Consider the following 17615-nt stretch of genomic DNA (forward strand, 5'->3'; position numbering starts at 1 on the left):
GCACCCGCTGAAAATTGGTGGAGGATTGGTGATGATCTGGGGATGCTTCAGCAAGGCTGGAATTGGGCAGATTAAACTTTGCGAAGGATGTATGAATCAAGCCGCATACAAGGTTATCCTGAAAAATCAGTTGCTTCCTTCTGCGCAGGCAATGTTCCCCAACTCTGGGGACTGTTTTTTCCAGCAGGACAATGCGCGATGCAATACAGCTAGGTCAATCAATGTGTGCATGAAGGACCACCACATCAAAACCCTGTCATGGCCAGCCCAATCTTCAGACCTGAACCCCATTGAAAACCTCTGGAATGTAATCAAGAAGAAGATGGATAGTCACAAGCCTTAAGACAAATCAAAAAAGTCAGTGGAGCCTCTGTTAGGAGTCTCAACACAGAAACCAGCCAGATATCCCTCCGGGAAGGACCCAGCCAAGGGGTGGCTCTTTTTAGGAGACCACCATAACCACCATATTAAGTGGCTCTTTTAGTCAACATCCAACTTTTTGACAAGCTTAAGATATGACAAGGGAAATACCAAGACCAGGTATCCATCCACAGACAGCTGTTTCGGGGTAATTGCCCCTCATCAGCCTTAAAACAAAGAACTGCTTACATTTTTGCACCATGAGTGGCATAAGGACGCCAAGACGTATGAAAGCTGCGATTAAAAATCATGGTTATTCCACAAAATATTGATTTCTGAACTCTTCCCGAGTTAAAACATTATTAGTATTGTTGTTTCTAAATTGTTATGAACTTGTTTTCTTTGCATTCTTTGAGGTCTGAAAGCAATGCATTTTTTTCAGAAAATAAATGCAAAATTTATTGCTTGGAAATTCAGACATGTCAGTAGTTTATAGAATAAAAAAAAAAAAAATAAATATACATTTTACTCAAAAATATACCTATAAAGAGAAAAATCTGAAAAAACTGACAATTTTGCAGTGGTCTCTTAGTTTTTGCTAACAAGCAGGATGTTCTCAAACGGAAATGGCCACTGAGGTTGGAGTGTCACAGAGTGTCATCAGCAGGTTACAGTCTCGAAGAGTCACAGAGAGGCATAGAAGTGAACGTCCTTTTTCCACATCCCACGCTGATGACCACTTCATTGTGAACAATGTCCTCGTGAACAATGCCCTTCAGAACCGGATGACGAATGCCACACAACTGCAAGCACATTTCATATGGAAATGAGAAGCACCCAAGTGTCATGTCATACCATTTGAAACAGTTTATATAAGCGAAGTCTGTGTGCTAGATGACCTGCAAGAGTACCTGACCACCACCAGGTACAGTCGTAATCTACGCTGGATGAATGATCAGTTGGCCTTAGTAATGTTCACTGATGAAAGTCTATTCATGCTGAGCACAAATGATGGCTGCCAACGATGTTGAAGACATCAATGAGAGCGCTATGCATCAGCCACTGTTTATCAGACAAGCTTTTGGTGGTGGTGGTGTTACGGTGTGGGCAGGTGTGTCTAGTCAATACAGAGCTGCCCTCCACTTAATGAATGGTACAGTGACAAGTCCCTACTACTTGAATAACATCATTTATCCAGTCAATGTGTCTCTGCATGAACAACACAGGCCTAATTTTATTTTTATGGATGACAATGCTCCAGCTCATTCAGGTCGCATCATTAGAGAATGGCTGTTGGAGACTGGGATACCTCATATGAACTGTCTTGCACTTTCTCCATACCAGAGTCCTATAGAAAACCTATGGCATCAGCTAAGTATCTGTGCTCATAACTCTGTACCCCAAAACCTCAATGACCTGAGGGCCACCCTTCAAGAGTGGGATGCCATGCCTCAGCAGACATTAACTCAACTTGTGAACAGCATGAGATGTTGTGGTCAAGCTGTAACTGATACTCAGACTCATGCCAAGTCACTGAGACACTGATGTTTTTGGGGGAGTATACCCACCACTGTTGTTGGCTTTTGTTTCAATAAATTGTTTTAGATGAGGAAAATCACCATTGTATGCTTCTTAATGATAAAATATCACTGTAGTGTGAACGTTTTACATAAATTTCACTAGACAGCAAAATATCCCTAATTTTTTAAGTAGTGCACACACTGACTCAGTGTGTAAGCAAATCCAAAAAAGCAGACAACACATACAAAATAGTGGAAAAGCACTGCTCAATAGAAAAAGATGAAAGGTAGCTGGCATTGCTGAATAAAGGAGCCTTACTTTTTCACTATTTTGGACGTGCTGCCTATATTTTTTACAAGGTGGCCATAAAATAACGTAAGGTGTTTGGAGCCGTGTGCAGACGGACCCAGTGGACAGGATTGGCTGAAAATTGGTATGTATGCTATTCAAGGCATGGGGAAACGGAATATATCTTAAAAAAAAATTATACCTAAACTCCCCACCAGGTGAAAAAGTGGCGCAGTACAATGATCGAGCGGCCCAAAAACTGTGTGCCGATAATTGGAGATGTCACAATTGTTCCACAGAGTAGCATAGCTGTTCAATATGGCCGCCATCATGCATGGTGATTATGTTCATCCTATGCAGAACATGCTTGACGCTTGTGTGCAACATGTCTGGTGGGATGCTGCGCACTTCCAAAATGATGCGACCTTTGAGGTCAGCCAGGGTGTCGACATTTCTCCAATAAACACACTCTTTCAAGTGTCCCCACAACCAGAAATCAAAAGCATTGAGATCGGGCGAAAGCGGTGGTTATGTGTTAGGGAAAATGTGTCATCGGGAAAATGTGCACGCAGAACGTTCTTCACACCATTTGCGTGTGAGGAGGTGCTCCATGATGCATGAAGGTGGTCGTCTGAAGACACTGCCACTGTAGCGAAATGACCACGGTTTCCAGCATTGTCTGGTATCTTGCTTCTGTCACGGAACAGGTAGAAACCCCAGTTGGCCTCATTTCTTCATAATAGAACAGTCCGAGGATGAATGATGAGGTGAAGCCACAACAAACTTATCTTTGGCAAATGCAGCGGAAGCCCCTTGACCGGCTGCAGATTTTTGATAGCCCATATGCGACAGTTTTGTGTGTTCACCGTTCCATTCAGGTAAAAATGTGCTTCGTCGCACCAAAAAACATTCCATGCCCAATTGCCATCCACTTCCACTCTCACTAGAAACATGAATGCAAAATGTCATGCGGGTATCATTGTCACAAGGAAGAAGTTGTTGATGATGGCTAATTTTGTACGGGTATGCCCACAAGACCTTTCAGAGAACTTTCCACACTGTGCAGTACAGGAGCCCCAATTGCCTGGAAACACTGGGTGCACTGCTGTTCCCGGCAGGGTTGTTCGAGCAATCTTCGATGATGGCAGTGGCAATGTCCTCCACAACCTCTCTGCTTACCGATCATCGCCCGCGCCCTGGCTGAACACTCAGAAACCCTGTTGCCTCAAAACATGTCATCACCTGTCTCAGCAAACTGACAGCCATTGGACTTCTACGTGTGTGAAAGTTTTTCAAATGACGAAAGGATCTCAGTGCAGATATAGCATTCCTAGCATTCTAATAAAACAACCGCACTAACAGCGCACGATCCGGCAAAGAGACAGGCATCATGCAGACTGAGTTGTAAGGTGCGCGCTCACTGTACAGCGTCACTTTTTCACCTAGTGGGGAGTTTTGGTATATATATATATATATATATATATATATATATATATATATATATATATATATATATATATATATATATATATATATATATATATATATTATATAAAATGCCTTAAGATACCTTATGTTCCCCATGCCTTGAATAGCATACATACTAATTTTCAGCCAATTCTGTCCACTATTATTGTTATTTTATGGCCACCTTGAATGGAAGGTATTACAAGTTTCCTCAGGGGAGTTTTGCAAACTAAGACGTGTGTGTGTGTGTGTGTGTGTACACACACATTTAGGTTTAAAATAGATGTTCGTTTCAGACCACCACTTTAAAAGGAAAAAAAGAGAATTTTGTTACTTACCGTAAATTCTTTTTCTTATAGTTCCGACATGGGAGACCCAGACCATGGGTGTATAGCTTCTGCCTCCGGAGGACACACAAAGTACTACACTAAAAGTGTAGCTCCTCCCTCCTAGCATATACACCCCCTGGTAGCCAGTCCTAGCCAGTTTAGTGCAAAAGCTGAAGGAGGACATCCACCCACAAGTAGAGACAGAGCAAAACCCGGAACAACCGGAACCTCTGTCTACAACAACAACAGCCGGTGAAAACACACGGAACAAGAAACCTGCCAACAGGCAACAGGGAGGGTGCTGGGTCTCCCATGTCAGAACTATAAGAAAAAGAATTTACGGTAAGTAACAAAATTCTCTTTTTCTTCATCGTTCCTTATGGGAGACCCAGACCATGGGACGTTCCAAAGCAGTCCATGGGTGGGAATAAACAGAAAAACTGAGAAGTAGGCGAAACCTAACTTCACAAATGGGCGACAGCCGCCTGAAGGATGCGTCTGCCCAAGCTCGCATCTGCCGAAGCATGAGCATGCACTTGGTAGTGCTTCGAAAAGGTATGCAGACTAATCCAAGTGGCAGACTGACAGACCTGCTGAGCCGTAGCCTGGGCCTGAAAGCCTAAGAGGCACCAACAGCTCTGGTCAAGTGTGCCTTGATCCCCGGCGGGAGAGGCACTTGAGTACACTGGTAGGTATCGGAAATGGCCGACCTAATCCAACGAGCCAGGGTCGGCTTAGATGCCGAGAGGCCCTTACGCTGACCAGTGGTCAGCACAAAAGAGAGGTGCACCGCCTAAGAACAGCGGTGCGAGACACATAGATCCGGAGCGCCCGCACCAGATCCAGAGTATGCAACGCCTTTTCAAAGCGATGAACAGGAGCCGGACAAAAGGAAGGCAGGGAAAATGCCCCGGTTAAGGTGGAAGCAGCAACCACCTTAGGGAGAAAGTCCGGAGTCGGATGGAGAACTACCTTGTCTTGATGAAAAACCAAAAAAGGGGTGACTCCGAAGAGAGTGCAGCCAAATCAGAGACTCTCTTGAGGGAAGTTATGGCCACTAGAAAGACCACTTTCTGTGAAAGACGAAACAAAGAAACCTCCCTAAGAGGTTCAAAGGGGGGTTTCCGGAAGCCGTGAGGACCGGATTAAGGTCCCAGGGCTCCAAAGGCCGCCGGTAAGGCGGAATGATGTGAGATGCGCCCTGCATGAAGGAGCGCACCTGAGCCAGCCGGGCGATACGCCGCTGGCACAACACTGACAGAGCCGAGACCTGTCCCTTAAGGGAATAGGGATAGTCCTAGCTGCAGACCGGACTGTAGAAGGGACAGGAGGGTCGGCAAGGCCAAAAGGCCAAAGGATACTTCCGAGCTCGAGTCATAGTGGAGATGACTTCAGGAGGGATACCAGAAGTCGTCAAGATCCAGGACTCAAAAACCACGCCGTCAATCTGAGAGCCGCAGGATTCTGGCGGAAAGACGGACCTCGTGAGGGAAGGTCTGGACAGTCCGGGAGATGCCATGGCACCTCTACGGACAGACGGACCAGGTCAGGGTACCAAGCTTGCCTGGGTCAGTCTGGAGTAATGAGAATGACCCGACGGCCCTCCTTTCTGATCTTGCGCAGGACTCTGGGCAAGAGCTAGAGGGTGAAACACGCAAGAGACGAAGCTGGGACCAAACTTGAACCAGTGCGTCTGCCGCAAAAACCTGAGGATCGTGGAGCCACGGTTTGACGGCTGAGATAATCTGCCTCCCAGTTTTCCACGTCTGGGATGTGGGCTGCGGATATGGTGGACTAGGAGTCCTCCATCCACTGAAGAATGCGTTGAACCTCCAACATTGCCAGGCGGCTGAGTGTCCCGCCCTGGAGGTTGATGTAGGCAAACGCTGTAGCGTTGTCTGACTGGACTCGAATGTGCCTGGCCGCCCACAGATGTTGAAAGGCTTAGAGAGCTAGAAACACAGCTCTGATTTCCAGCACATTGATCCAGAGGGCTGATTCGGACAGAGTCCAAGTGCCCTGCGCTCCATGGTGGAGATATACCGCTCCCCAGCCGGAAAGACTAGCATCCTGGTGAGGATCACCCGGGACGGGGCCAGGAAGGAGCGTCCCTGAGACAGAGGGGTCGAAGCCACCACTGAAAACGAGCCCCTGGTCTGTGGCGAAGCCACCACCCCGTGGAAGGAGGAAGTCCGCTTGTTCCAACAGCGGAAAATATCCAGCCGCAGAGGACGCAGATGGAACTGGGCAAGGGAATCGCTTCCATTGACGCCACCATCTGATCCAGCATCTGTATTAGGTGCCTGATGGAACGACGTCGACCGCCAGCGGAGGGACTGCTGCTTGACTAAGGGCAGCTTCACAAGTGCCGACAGAGTCTCGAATTGCGTCCCTGGGTACGTGAACTTCTGGGTCGAAGTCAGAGTGGACTTGGACAGAATGACAAGCCACCCGAATTGGTTAGAGTGCCGAGAGTGAGCGAGGCACTCCGCTAACAGTCTGCACCGGATGAAGCCCAGACTAGAAGGCCGTCCAGGACAAAAAGGATCACTGCCAACCCCTAGAGGTGCAGGACCGCAAACACAGCTGCCCCGACCTTGAGAATACTCGAGGGGCCGTGGCTAACCCCAAGGGAAGAGCCACGAATTGGACCACTCCGATTGCAAAACGTAGCCAACGCTGGTGTGAAACTGCGATTGGCACATGCAGAGATAGGCATCTCTGATGTCGATGGATGCTAGGGAATCTCCTTGGGTCATTGATTGATCGCAGAGACTCCATGCGAAAATGCCGCACCTGAACATGCTTGAGAAGCTTGAGATCCAGGTCGGAAGGCACCGCCCTCTTCGGGGACTAGGAATAGATTTAAGCAGAAATCTCAGAACCGTTCCCAGTCGGGAACCGGTACAATTACTCCATTGGCCTGCAAGAATGCCACAGCCTGTGAGAAGGCGGCGGCCTTGGAGCAGGGGGGAGTTGACAGAAAAAATCTGTTTGGCGGGCTGGATAGAATTCTATCCTGTAGCCGTGGGAGATGGTATCCTGCACCCACTGATCGGAGACGTGTTAAAACCATACGTCGCCAAAGTGGGAGAGCCTGCCACCGACCAAGGACGTTGCTGGCGTGGCCAGATAGCCAGGAGGAGGCTGACTTAGTGGCAGCATCTCCTGCGGTCTTCTGAGGACGCGGCTTCGTGCGCCATTTGGGTTTACGATCCTTGGCTAAGCTAGTGGACGAGGCCGAGGGCTTAGAGAACGATCAGATGGAGGAACGAAAAGAACGAAACCTCGACTGATTCCTGCCCTGGACAGGTTTCCTGGTTTAGGTTTGTGGCATGGAAGAACTCTTCCCGCCAAGAGCTTCCTTAATAATTTCATCCAGTTGTTCCCGAATAGTCTGATCCCAGCAAAAGGGAGCCCAGCAAGGAACTTCTTTAGAAGCATCTGCTTTCCACTTCCGAAGCCACAGGAGCCTGCGGATAGCGAGGAAATTAGCCGAGGCCACCGCAGTGCGGTGAGAGTCTCCAGCATGGCAGACATGGCATAGGATGAAAAGACTGAAGTCTGGAAGTTAAGGCAACCATTTCGGGCATAGAGTCCCTGTGAGGGAATGCATCTCCTCTAGAGAAGCAGAGATGGCTTTGAAAGCCCGCACTGCTGCAAAAGCTGGGGAGAACGAGGCCCCTGCCGCCTCCATACAGATTTGGCCAGAAGGACAACCTGGCGGACAGCAAAACCTTAAGTGAGGAGCCATCAGCCACTGATACAACGGTCCGGGCTGAGAGTCTAAACACCGGAGGGACCACCTTTGGTGAATGAGCCCACTCCTTGACCACCTCTGGTGGAAGGGGAAAACTGTCATCAGAACCACGCTTTGGGAAGCGTTTGTCAGAGCAGACCCTGGGCTTGGACACAGTGGCCTGAAAACTGAAGTGGTTAAGGAACACACTCCTTGTTCTCTTAGGCAAGGTAAACTGGTGCCTCTTTGCCAGAGAGGGTTGCTCCTCTGATACTGGCGGATTGAGGTCCAGTACAGAATTAATGTACAGTGGGATCCTTAGAGAGGTGCCGTCAGCCACTGATACAACTATCCGGGCTGAAAGTCTAGACACCGGAGGGACCACCCTTGGTGAATGAGCCCACTCCTTGACCACCTCTGGTGGAAGGGGGAAACAGTCATCAGAACCACGCTTAGGGAGCGTCTGTCAGGACAGGCTCTGGGCTTGGTCACAGTGGGCTGAAAACTGGAGTGGTTAAGGAACACACTCCTTGTTCTCTTTAAGGTATACTGATGCCTTTCTGCCAGAGGGGGATGCTCCCCTGATACAGGCGGATTGAGGTACAGTACAAATATAATGGACGCAATCAAATCATTAGCATCTGCGTCACCTTCGGACAGATCAATGGTACATGACGTAGCGTCCGAGCCCCTAGTAAAGACATCCTCCTCGTCCAGTGAGTCAGCTCGTGAATCAGAGCTGCGGGACGGGGAAGGACAGGGGACCCTGCATCTCCATTTTAGGAGGACGGGGTCTGAGACCAGATTAAGAGTCCTCTGTGAGCTTTGCTGAGCGAGCCGTAGCAGCAGAAGCGCCCTGAGAAGGGGGCTAATGCATGCTCAGCACCCCCGGAGCCGGAGCAGCTGGAGGGACCACTGATGAGCCTCCAGGCTGAGGGACCACTGTGTTTATGTGCTCGGTACAGGCAGTACGAGTCTACATGCAGTGCATATTAAGAACAGCCTTGCAGCCTTGCTCTGATGTGAGACATGCTGCAGAAGTGGGGGCTCTGTCCAGAATGACCCCCAGCAGAGTATATAAACAGAGAATATAAGCAGCTGCACAACCGGAGGTTGTGGCTTGCCAGACCGTTTAACATACATTTCTGTGCCCTCCAGTCCCCCAGCCCAGGCCCCCATTTGTCACAATGTGGTATCTCTGTGCCTATGCAGACATTGAGAACGCTGAGAAAATGGCGACCGGAGCGAGGAGAGGGGGCGGGGCCTACTCAGAGCAGGCAAATGAGGTATACAGGGGAGGGAATCTTTCCTCAGTGAGGAGTGTCCGTTCCCTGTGCTGAACAGCCGCTGGGCGGAGCCGCACTGTCCCTCTGCATGACTGACATGCAGGGGCAGTGAAACCGAAACTAGGCCTCAGGGAAGCCGGGGCCTAGATTTAAACATGCGGCCAGCGTGCAGGCACCATCGGCCCGGTTCTCCAGTGAAAACTGGAGAACCGGCCGGAAATGTTAACACAGTCATATAACACACTCTCCCCAATATATAAAGTACAAGGGACCCCTGGAAAGACCACTTTCTGTGGTAAAAACGTCTCAGTACTTAGCTTGTGAGACGCAGGTGCCAGGTCCCTGGGAGGTGAACGCTCCGTCCGGCAGGATCCTGAAAGGGCTGCGGATGGAGACCGGTCTCCTGCAAAGCAGTGAGAACCGTGATGGCTCCCACTTCAAGCCAGAGCCCCAAGGGATGGTGAAGGAGCGCGGCATGTGAAGGCTCCAGCCTTGTAAAATCAACCTTAACAGCACCGCCGACTCAGTGGGGTGAGAAGGGACATGCCGGGAGTCCAGACTGGACCCGCTTTTCTTCCAAATCTTTGAAATCCAAAAGAAGGGAATTTTGTTTACTTACCGTAAATTCCTTTTCTTCTAGCTCCTATTGGGAGACCCAGACAATTGGGTGTATAGCTACTGCCTCCGGAGGCCACACAAAGTATTACACTTTAAAAAGTGTAACCCCTCCCCTCTGCCAATACACCCTCCCGTGCATCACGGGCCCATCAGTTTTGGTGCCAAAGCAGGAAGGAGGAAACTTATAAATTGGTCTAAGGTAAATTCAATCCGAAGGATGTTCGGAGAACTGAAACCATGAACCAAAAGAACAATTCAACATGAACAACATGTGTACACAAAAGAACAAACAGCCCGAAGGGAACAGGGGCGGGTGCTGGGTCTCCCAATAGGAGCTAGAAGAAAAGGAATTTACGGTAAGTAAACAAAGAAGGGAATTTTGTTTACTTACCGTAAATTCCTTTTCTTCTAGCTCCAATTGGGAGACCCAGACAATTGGGTGTATAGCTACTGCCTCCGGAGGCCGCACAAAGTACTACACTTAAAAGTGTAAGGCCCCTCCCCTTCTGGCTATACACCCCCCCGTGGGAGCACGGGTCCCTCAGTTTTAGTGCAAAAGCAAGAAGGAGGAAAGCCAATAACTGTTTCAAAAACAAATTCAATCCGATAAACAATATCGGAGAACGTAACTTATCAACATGAACAACATGTGCACCCGAAAAACAAATACCCCCAGAAAAAACAGGGCGGGTGCTGGGTCTCCCAATTGGAGCTAGAAGAAAAGGAATTTACGGTAAGTAAACAAAATTCCCTTCTTCTTTTTCGCTCCTAATTGGGAGACCCAGACAATTGGGACGTCCAAAAGCAGTCCCTGGGTGGGTAAAAGAATACCTCACGATCGGGCTGTCAGGCAGCCCTTTCTTACAGGTGGGCCACCGCCGCCTGCAGGACTTGTCTACCTAGGCTGGCATCCGCCGAAGCGTAGGTATGCACCTGATAATGCTTGGTGAAAGTGTGCAGACTCGACCAGGTAGCCGCCTGGCACACCTGCTGAGCCGTAGCCTGATGCCGTAATGCCCAGGACGCCCCCACGGCTCTGGTAGAATGGGCCTTCAGTCCAGAAGGAGTCGGAAGCCCAGCAGAACGGTAGGCGTGAAGAATTGGTTCCTTGATCCACCGCGCAAGGGTGGATTTGGAAGCTTGCGACCCTTTATGCTGACCAGCGACCAGGATAAAGAGTGCATCCGAACGGCGCAGAGGCGCCGTGCGGGAAATGTAGATCCTGAGTGCTCTCACCAGGTCCAACAGATGCAAACCCTTTTCAAATTGGTGAACTGGATGCGGACACAAAGATGGTAAAGTGATATCCTGATTGAGATGAAAGGAAGATACCACCTTGGGAAGAAACTCTGGAATTGGACGCAGTACTACCTTGTCTTGGTGAAACACCAGGAAGGGAGATTTGCAAGATAACGCCGCCAGCTCTGACACTCTCCGAAGAGACGTGACCGCCACCAGAAAAACCACTTTCTGTGAAAGCCGAGAAAAGGAAATCTCCTTCATAGGCTCGAAAGGTGGCTTCTGGAGAGCAATTAGAACCTTGTTCAGATCCCAGGGTTCCAATGGCCGCTTGTAAGGGGGAACGATATGACAAACCCCTTGCAGGAACGTGCGTACCTTAGGAAGTCGCGCCAGGCGCTTCTGAAAGAATACGGATAGCGCAGAGACTTGTCCTTTAAGGGAGATAAGCGACAAACCTTTTTCCAACCCAGACTGCAGGAAGGAAAGAAAAATCGGCAATGCAAATGGCCAGGGAGAAACTCCCTGAGCAGAGCACCAAGATAAGAATATCTTCCACGTTCTGTGGTAGATCTTGGCGGAGGATGGTTTCCTAGCCTGTCTCATGGTGGCAACAACATCATGAGATAAACCTGAGGTCCCTAGGATCCAGGACTCAATGGCCACACAGTCAGGTTCAGGGCCGCAGAATTCAGATGGAAAAACGGCCCTTGAGACAGCAAGTCTGGACGGCCTGGTAGCGCCCACGGTTGTCCTACCGTGAGATGCCACAGATCCGGGTACCACGACCTCCTTGGCCAGTCTGGAGCGACGAGAATGGCGCAACGGCAGTCGGACCTGATTTTGCGGAGCACTCTGGGCAACAATGCCAGAGGTGGGAACACATAAGGTAGTCGGAACTGCGACCAATCCTGAACTAAGGCGTCTGCCGCCAGAGCTCGGTGATCGTGAGACCGTGCCATGAAAACCGGGACCTTGTTGTTGTGCCGTGACGCCATCAGGTCGACGTCCGGCATCCCCCAGCGGCGACAGATCTCCTGAAACACGTCCGGGTGAAGGGACCATTCCCCTGCGTCCATGCCCTGGCGACTGAGAAAGTCTGCTTCCCAGTTTTCCACGCCTGGGATGTGAACTGCGGATATGGTGGATGCTGTGTTTTCCACCCACGTCAGAATCCGCCGGACTTCTTGAAAGGCTTGTCGACTGCGTGTTCCCCCTTGGTGGTTGATGTACGCCACCGCTGTGGAATTGTCCGACTGAATCCGGATCTGCTTGCCCTCCAGCCACTGTTGGAAGGCTCGCAGAGCAAGATAGACTGCTCTGATTTCCAGAACATTGATCTGAAGGGCGGACTCTCTCTGAGTCCACGTACCCTGAGCCCTGTGGTGAAGAAACACTGCTCCCCACCCTGATAGGCTCGCATCTGTCGTGACCACCGCCCAGGATGGGGGTAGGAACGACTTTCCTTTTGACAATGAGGTGGGAAGAAGCCACCATCGGAGCGAGTCCTTGGTTGCCTGAGAGAGGGAGACATCCTTGTCGAGGGACGTCGACTTCCCGTCCCATTGGCGGAGAATGTCCCATTGTAGAGGGCGCAGATGAAACTGCGCGAAAGGGACTGCTTCCATTGCTGCCACCATCTTCCCTAGGAAATGCATGAGGCGCCTCAAGGAGTGGGACTGGTTCTGCAGGAGAGATTGCACCCCTGTCTGCAGAGAGCACTGCTTGTCCAGTGGAAGCTTCACTATCGCTGAGAGAGTATGAAACTCCATGCCAAGATATGTTAGTGATTGGGTCGGGGTTAGATTTGACTTTGAAAAGTTGATAATCCACCCGAAACTCTGGAGAGTCTTCAGTGCCACGTTCAGACTGTGTTGGCATGCCTCTTGAGAGGGTGCCTTTATAAGTAGATCGTCCAAATACGGGATCACGGAGTGACCCTGCGAGTGCAGGACAGCTACTACTGCTGCCATGACCTTGGTGAAGACCCGAGGGGCTGTTGCCAGCCCGAAAGGTAACGCTACGAACTGCAGGTGTTCGCTTTCTATAGCGAAGCGTAGAAAACGCTGATGCTCTGGCGCAATCGGCACGTGAAGATAAGCATCTTTGATGTCTATTGATGCTAAGAAATCTCCTTGAGACATTGAGGCTATGACGGAGCGTAGAGATTCCATCCGGAACCTCCTGGTTTTTACGTGTTTGTTGAGCAACTTTAGATCCAGGACGGGCCGAAAGGACCCGTCCTTCTTTGGCACCACAAACAGATTGGAGTAAAAACCGTGACCTTGTTCCTGAAGAGGAACGGAAGTCACCACTCCTTCCGCCTTTAGAGCGGCCACCGCCTGCAGCAGAGCATCGGCTCGGTCGGGCGGTGGGGAAGTTCTGAAGAAACGAGTTGGAGGACGAGAGCTGAACTCTATCCTGTACCCGTGAGACAGAATGTCCGTCACCCAACGGTCTTTGACCTGTGACAGCCAAATGCCGCCAAAGCGGGAGAGCCTGCCACCGACCGAGGATGCGGAGAGAGGAGGCTGAAAGTCATGAGGAAGCCGTCTTGGTAACGGTTCTTCCTGCTGTCTTTTTTGGGCGTGACTGAGTCCGCCAAGAATCTGAGCCTCTCTGATCCTTTTGAGTCCTTTTGGACGAGGAGAATTGGGACCTGCCTGAGCCTCGAAAGGACCGAAAACCAGACTGACCCCTCCTTTGTTGGGGCTTGTTTTGTCTGTGTTGAGGTAAGGATGAGTCCTTACCCTTGGAGTGTTTAATGATTTCATCCAAACGCTCCCCAAACAATCGGTCACGAGAAAAAGGCAAACTGGTTAAGCACTTCTTGGAAGCAGAATCTGCTTTCCATTCTCTCAACCACAGGGCTCTGCGCAAAACCACGGAGTTGGCTGACGCCACCGCCGTACGGCTCGTAGAGTCCAGGACAGCATTAATCGCGTAAGACGCGAATGCAGACATTTGAGAGGTCAATGGTGCCACCTGCGGGGCAGATGTACGTGTGACCGAGTCGACTTGTATAAGCCCAGCTGAAATAGCTTGGAGTGCCCATACGGCTGCGAAAGCTGGCGCCAACGACGCTCCAATAGCTTCATAGATGGATTTCAGCCAGAGCTCCATCTGCCTGTCAGTGGCATCTTTAAGTGCCGCTCCATCTTCTACTGCAACTAAGGATCTAGCTGCATGTATCTTTAAGCCGTTTAGAAAACCGCTTCTCAGGATAAGCGTGGTGTTTCTGGATTGCATCTCTAAAGTCAGAGTGGTCCAGAAAAGTGCTTAATTTACGCTTGGGATATCTGAAATGGAATTTCTCCTGCTGTGAAGCTGCCTCCTCCTCAGTAGGAGCTGGCGGAGAAATATCTAACATCCTATTGATGGACGCTATAAGATCATTCACTATGGCGTCACCATCCGGTGTATCCAGATTGAGAGCGGACCCAGGATCAGAATCTTGATCAGTTACATCCGCCTCATCACCCATAGATTCATCTCGCTGGGATCCTGACCAGTGAGACGAAGTTGAGGGCCCCTCATAACGAGCCCGCTTAGGTTGTCTGGGACTGTCGTCCGAGTCAGAATCGTCACCCTGGGGTGCATGTGACACCCCCGGAGCTTGGAAGTGTTCCAGCTGAGGGGGACCAGGGAGCAATGATGCCACAGTGTCCATGGTCTGAGTTACTGGTCTAGACTGCAATGTTTCAAGAATCTTTGACATGGTCATAGACAATCTGTCAGCAAAAGCTGCAAACTCCGTTCCTGTCACCTGGACAGCATTCACAGGTGGTACACCCTGGGTCACGTCCAGCAGAGGCCCCGGCTGTGCAAGTTGCACAGGAGCCGAGCACTGCACACAATGGGGGTCAGTGGAACCTGCCGGTAGAGCAGCCCCACATGCGGTACAGGCAGCATATAATGTCTGTGCCTTGGCACCCTTGCGTTTTGCGGACGACATGCTGTTGCCTCCTTGTAATCTAGGAGGGGGTATAGCCGAGAATCACCAGCGACCGTACAGTACAAAGTATTTGCAAACACAAAATACTCAGTATACAACCGGCACAAGTGGGGGTGAGCCCTTGAGGCTGCTTACCGCCCGCTGAACAGCGGGTATGAGGCCGTAGAATCCCGTGTCTGGGTCTCCCCGTCTCCCCTCTGCAGCTCAGCGTGCAGGCAGGAATGGCTGCCGGCGTTCTGTGAAGAGGGGCGGACCGTGGGCGTGCCACAAACAGAGCGGGAAACTGCGTCCTACTGTGCCTGGTGTGAGGGCTGGAGTATGTAAAAACGACTCCAGCCCTCAGCGCTGATGCTCTGTACAGCGTCCCGCCCTCCTCCTGACTGGCAGGTGCGGAGGCGGGAACGAACGAACTAGGCCGCAAAAAGCCGGGGACTGTAGTAATAAGCGCGGCCGTGATATATGCACGGCCAGCGCGGAAGTCCCCGGCGCACCACAAGTCCCAGCCGCGTCGCAGTCCCAGCGGCCGGCGCGACCGTTCTCCCTGAGTCTACCCACTCAGCTAAGCTGAAGTGAGGAAATGGCACAAGCGCAGCAGCGCTGTTGTCCCCGGCGCACTAACACACCCAGCAATGCTGCGGTGTGCGCGCCTATGCACGGGGACACAGAGTACCTTGACGGAGCAGGGCCATGTCCCTGACGATACTCAGCTCCATATCCAGCGGCTTCTCCAGGGGCTGCGGATGGAGCACGGTCTCAGTGCCTGGAGACCGGTAAAATCCCACTTCGCCCAGAGCCCTAATGGGGATGGGGAAGGAATCAGCATGTGGGCTCCAGCCTCCGTACCCGCAATGGGTACCTCAACCTTAACAAGCACCACCGACAGAAAGTGGGGTGAGAAGGGAGCATGCTGGGGACCCTAGTATGGGTCCTCTTTTCTTCCATCCGACATAGTCAGCAGCTGCTGCTGACTAAACAGTGGAGCTATGCGTGCGTGTCTGACCTCCTTCGCACAAAGCAAAAAACTGAGGGACCCGTGCTCCCACGGGGGGGTGTATAGCCAGAAGGGGAGGGGCCTTACACTTTTAAGTGTAGTACTTTGTGCGGCCTCCGGAGGCAGTAGCTATACACCCAATTGTCTGGGTCTCCCAATTAGGAGCGAAAAAGAAATTCCCTTCTTTGTCGCTCCATTGGGAGACCCAGACAATTGGGACATCCAAAAGCAGTCCCTGGGTGGGTAAAAGAATACCTCGATAAAAAGAGCCGAAACAACGGCCCCCTCTTACAGGTGGGCAACCGCCGCCTGAAGGACTCGCCTACCTAGGCTGGCATCTGCCGAAGCATAGGCATGCACCTGATAGTGTTTTGTGAAAGTGTGCAGACTCGACCAGGTAGCCGCCTGACACACCTGCTGAGCTGTAGCCTGGTGGCGCAATGCCCAGGACGCACCCACGGCTCTGGTAGAATGGGCTTTCAGCCCTGAAGGAATCGGAAGCCCAGAAGAACGGTAGGCTTCAAAAATCGGTTCCTTGATCCACCGAGCCAAGGTTGACTTGGAAGCCTGCGACCCCTTACGCTGGCCAGCGACAAGGACAAAGAGCGCATCAGAGCGGCGCAGTGGCGCCGTGCGAGACACATAGATCCGGAGTGCTCTCACTAGATCTAACAAATGCAAATCCTTTTCACATTGGTGAATTGGATGAGGGCAAAATGAAGGTAAGGAGATATCCTGATTGAGATGAAAAGTGGACACCACCTTAGGGAGAAAGTCCGGGACCGGACGCAGAACCACCTTATCCTGGTGAAATACCAGGAAAGGGCCTTTGCATGACAGCGCTGCAAGCTCTGACACTCTACGGAGTGAAGTAACCGCCACTAGAAATGCCACCTTCTGCGAAAGACGTGATAGAGAGACATCCCGCAGCGGCTCAAAAGGTGGTTTTTGAAGAGCCCGTAGAACCATGTTGAGATCCCAGGGTTCCAGCGGACGCTTGTAAGGTGGGACTATGTGGCAAACTCCCTGCAGGAACGTGCGGACCTGCGGAAGCCTGGCTAGACGCTTTTGAAAAAACACGGAAAGCGCCGAGACTTGACCTTTGAGAGAGCCGAGAGACAAACCCTTGTCCAATCCCGATTGAAGGAAGGAAAGAAACCTGGGTAAGGCAAACGGCCAGGGGATAAACCCCCTCTCAGAGCACCAGGCTAAGAAGATCCTCCAAGTTCTGTGATAGATCTTGGCTGATGTTGGTTTCCTGGCCTGTCTCATAGTGGCAATGACATCTTGAGACAACCCTGAGGACGCTAAGAGCCAGGACTCAATGGCCACACAGTCAGGTTGAGGGCCGCAGAATTCAGATGGAAAAATGGCCCTTGAGATAGCAAGTCTGGTCGGTCTGGGAGCGCCCACGGTTGCCCCACCGTGAGATGCCACAGATCCGGGTACCACGACCGCCTCGGCCAATCTGGAGCGACGAGGATGGCGCGGCGACAGTCGGACCTGATCTTGCGCAACACTCTGGGCAGCATTGCCAGAGGAGGGAATACATAAGGCAGTTGAAACTGCGACCAATCCTGAACTAAGGCGTCCGCCGCCAGAGCTCTGTGGTCTTGAGACCGTGCCATGAATGCCGGGACCTTGTTGTTGTGCCGAGATGCCATGAGATCGACGTCCGGCGTTCCCCAGCGGCAACAGATCTCTTGAAACACGTCCGGGTGGAGAGACCATTCCCCCGCGTCCATGCCCTGGCGACTGAGGAAGTCTGCTTCCCAGTTTTCTACGCCCGGAATGTGAACCGCGGAGATGGTGGAGGCTGTGG

At 51.3% G+C, this 17615-nt stretch overlaps 1 protein-coding gene across 1 annotated transcript in view; it reads right to left on the bottom strand.

Moving 5' to 3' along the window:
* PSMC2 (proteasome 26S subunit, ATPase 2) overlaps positions 1–17615 on the bottom strand; it is a 113043-nt gene that overhangs the window by 57471 nt on the left and 37957 nt on the right. The gene's annotated exons all lie outside the window — the stretch shown is intronic.

The sequence above is a fragment of the Anomaloglossus baeobatrachus genome, chromosome 4, assembly GCF_048569485.1.
Source record: "Anomaloglossus baeobatrachus isolate aAnoBae1 chromosome 4, aAnoBae1.hap1, whole genome shotgun sequence".
In the NCBI taxonomy this organism is placed as follows: Eukaryota; Metazoa; Chordata; class Amphibia; order Anura; family Aromobatidae; genus Anomaloglossus; species Anomaloglossus baeobatrachus.